Source organism: Charadrius vociferus, unplaced genomic scaffold (assembly GCF_000708025.1).
Source record: "Charadrius vociferus isolate BGI_N301 unplaced genomic scaffold, ASM70802v2 scaffold1, whole genome shotgun sequence".
Classification (NCBI taxonomy): domain Eukaryota; kingdom Metazoa; phylum Chordata; class Aves; order Charadriiformes; family Charadriidae; genus Charadrius; species Charadrius vociferus.
In genome coordinates, this window is record NW_009647680.1 from 5,991,864 (window position 1) to 5,996,229 (window position 4,366).

The window sequence follows — 4,366 nt, forward strand, 5'->3', positions numbered from 1 at the left end:
AAAATAATTTTTGTGCCTGTATAAAGTGTTAACTTACTTTTTTTTTTTTTTTTTTTTTATCTTTCAGCACAAGGAGAGCAGTCAAGAGCCTCTTCAGGTGGCATGGACGTGTTCTTAATTGAAACACAGCAGCAGTTCAGTAGCAGTTACACAACAGGAGGGGCTGTATAGGCTGCTGCAAGTCCCTGGTTTTGTAGGAACTGGTATCTAAAAGAATTCAGTTTAGCAGAAAAACTTGGTTTCTTCCGTAACTGTTAACTCCTGTGAGTTTAAAGGAGAGCTCATCTAATACTGAATCAGGAAATTACCTTTATTGTAGATACTGGAGAAGGGGATCCAAATAGGGGACTTAAAAGTGCTAGTCGGGGTACTGTGACGGGCCTTGGATAAACTGTGGGGAGTTTTTAGAGACTCCAGTTGTGGGAAATTCACTTTTGGGAACTCACACTAGCACTGGGGGAAACTTGCTAAACAAAGGAGACTCAAAAGATGAGTATGTTCTGGAGCTGTTTCTTAGCTGTATATGGATAGATCCGTTAAGATGGGATGGCCCAAGGTGACCATTGAAAACCATAGTGCTGTAGGCAGACCACACTTCTTACGAGTATATATACAACTGTCCAGAACCACCCAAGCAGTTTCAGTCTTCATCAAATAAGAGCATTTCTGTTTAAAAACAATAGCTTTGCTTGGTCCACCTAATCCCTGCAGAGCTATGTGGCTGATTGCAGCGCTGCTCGGAAGGTAAGAAGCCTTCCCCACCCATGGGTTGCTGGAGGCTGGCACGCAAACGTGACTCAGGTGAACTCCAGGGCTTAATATAAATCCTTTAATTGCCTGTGTTACAGCTCTGATACACACGATGAGTGCACCTGAGCGCTTCCACGTGGAACAAGAAAACACTCGGGCTATGCTGGTTGAGATGCGCTTTGTGTGTGCACTGCCCTCTTCAGCACAAAAAGTGGTAAAACCCTGTGTTCTGTAAAGCAGGGAGAGGTGTCACAGGGAGAGGACGCTGGGTGCGGACCTCGCTCAGTTGCCAGTAATCCTGGACGGGTCTATTTTTGTTGTGTGGTGGTAAACCTGAGTTGGTAACTGATACCGTTCAGCCGATGTGCTTGTCTGTGCCAGACAAGTAGTCCATGAGTTGACAAACCCTCAAGTATGGTACTACCTTTTACTCCTTTAAAAGAAAAAAAAAAAAAAAAAAAAAGGGGGGGGGGGGAGAGTCAGCAGGGAATTTTTTTTTTTTTTTTTTTTTTTTTTTTGAGGGATTACATAAACTACTGAGATTAAAAGCCCACTAAAAATACCTTTGTGGTAATAATACATTTTGGGCTGTGCGAAAGGCAATGTGAACCTTCAGTTATGGCAATCTTCCAACGCGGTTCCTTGTCCCTGTTCTTGTTTCAAAGTTTGTAGGAAAAAGCGTTGGGACAGAGTGAGAGTGTGAAAGCCATAACCGTGGGTAAAAATGTAAACAACTGGGACTTTGTGTCAAATTATGCATCATTATTTATTTTGTAAGAGCATTGCAACTGATTTGATAGCTGGAGTCCCTGATCATGCATGCTAGCGTTCTTGGGTTCTCCAGCTATTTGGATGCAGTGGCACAAAAATTGTATGTTGCTTCACATACGATTCAGCTTACAATATTGGCTTTGGCAGTGTGAGTACCTAAACAGCTGTTACAGTCAGAGCGTTCCTTAACACACACAAACCATTTCCTTTTGGGTAAGTAACGCTGCACTGTGAAAAAGCGCACGGTGCTGGGGAGAGCATCATTTGATAGCATCTCCTCTGCCAGAATTCCCTGGGTTTGCTCCTCTTACTTGCTTGGGACTCTGGTGTTTACCCAAACTTTAAGCCTTTCTGTAAGTTATCGCTCATTGGCTCTTTCCTACCACCTGATTATTTTTTGGGGTTTTTTTTTGCCGTTTTCTCTACAAATACCCCTTCCTGGAAAACTGGGAACAGCAGTAAGTATCTCAGGTTCCTGGCCAAGTTTCCACTCACACGGTTTCACTTGCTGTGTTCTGTCAGGTTATTTACACGCAGTGTCCTAAGGATATAATTTAGTGGACTGCTATAAGCAGCTAACCTTTATGTCTTGGCCCTGGTCCACATAGGTCAGGTTTACACAAGCCTGTTTCCTTAGGATGAATTCAGTGGCTACTCTTACAGCCCTTGGTTTCCTGTTGCACGACTTTATGAAAAAGATGGTGTTAATGCGGCTCTTGTGAAGACTTGAAAAAGGACACACTAGGATCGATCACTTTACCTACCGAGCTGCATGACCCAAAATCTTTTCTGAGCCTTGCTCTTCTGCCTGTGCAAGACCTAGGGCTCTCAAGGTGAGGAGGAGATGTTGCTCATGTCTTAATAGGTCTGGCACACTGCAATATAGGAGAGGTTTTTCAAAAGCAGCACAGGGGTGAAGCTGACTGAGCTACCTTGCTCAAAGCAGAGTGTTATTCTCAGCCCCTGGACTCATGCATAACAGAGTTGTTTTCTATCCAGTAGAGCCTTTTTGGCATTGCGTTCCCAGGAGGCATATTGTCTCCGCTCCCTGCTTCGAGCTCTTGGAAGATGTAGTCACACAGGCTTTTGGTGGCATTGCTGGTTTAAGGAGTTTGATGTTACGTCTTGCCCCTTGCCCTCCTGTGCCACAGGACACCATTCCCTTTCATGCCAACCCAACTATGTGGAGCGGCACAGGGAGCTATCGGTGTCTTAATCAGGGTGTTGGGCACGCTCCCTGCCCTGTGCGTGCTTTTCTGTGGCTCGGGGTGAAAGTGGAGGAGGTTTGTAGTTGGGCGGTGTTTTAAAACCAGGATCAGGTTAGTGAGCTGGTTTAGAGTGCTTGCATCGTGACGCTAAAAATAGGTGGCCAGGTGCACAGCAGAAGTCAGAAGTTCTTGGGCTTTGTTGCTAACGCCTCCGTCTCGTTAAACCGTGCGTCTTAAGGGTGCAGCTTATTCTGTGGGGGATGAGCAGCAGGGTGTCCCTTGTGCACATGACTGCTTTTGTTAACTGTGTTTTTTCTGCTTTAGGTCTCGTGACCCAACCAAGTGTTTTGCTGCATGTAGCCTTTTGACCGGGCAGCGGCAGCTTGAGAAACACTGATGTCTGTAAGCAGCACTGGTGGTTGCTAGATGTAGTCCAGACAAATCCCAGTGGGAGAAGAGAGCTGGAGTAAGATGTGGAGCAGTTTTTTGACTGTTACAGAGAGTACCAATATGTTCTCTTATGGTAGAACTAATTTCTTATGCTTAGGGAATTACGTTACCCCTGCACACCTAGCCAAATATCCCTTTTATATTTAAAGGCAGAGTAGATCTGCAAAAAGAGAATTGGGCACTAAAATGTTTCACATATGATAGATGAAAAGCCTGAGCTCAGTTTTCCACATCATCATTTTTGCAGTGCTCCTGATAGGAGTGAAGTCAGCTTCACTACCATGAATTCTCACAATGCAAATATAATTTACTGCCTCCATTCTGATAACGGTGAATGTTGTCCTCTGATGAGGACGATGTGGTGGCAGCTGTTTCAATGACGTGCAGTGGCTTCACTGTACTCGCTCTGCTTTAGTGAACGTCAACTAAAATAGTAATTGTGTCCCCTAAGAGTTGGGTTATTGCAGTTGTTATCCTTTCTGGAAAAACAAATGAGGAGAAGTAGAGGCAGATGCAATCCTCACGTGAACTGGTAGGAGGGTGTTGCGCAGCCAAGGGGGTACTACATCTCCCCGGGGATGAAGGGCAGTTATGCTTTACTGGCTCATATCAGTGAGGTCCATTTCACTTCCTGCGAATTCCTGCCTGCTGAGAGCTCCTCTCATCTCCAGGGTAGATTGTCACTGGAGCAAACGCTGTCCCAGTGCTACCTCCTGGAAACGAGTGAGGAAAGAGAGTTTATTGTAGTAGGCACTCTAGTCCAATGAAAAGGAATTAATTTGCTTACTCTCCATTATAAATAATTCACTATAATTTATAAATTAATAATTTCTAAATATATTTATAGTGTAAATATATTTATAAAATACCTGTAAATGTATATATGTATATAAATGTGTAAATACATTTATATATTCTATTGTATATATTGATAATTTACAAATTGGATACTTAGAAAATATAAATTAATAGGCCAGGGAATCACAGAAAAATAGAGGAGCTCTGTGTTGCCAACAGACTCCTGGAATGGAGTAGCTCTTCCTGATTGAGAACAGATCGAACATGACAGTCTGGTCCCCAACACATACAGTTTGTGTGAATCATTTTGTTTTGTTAAAATCTCGAATCATGTCTGTCTTTTAAACCCTCATCCTTGAGAAGGTTATTTGGCTGTGGATTAACCTTGT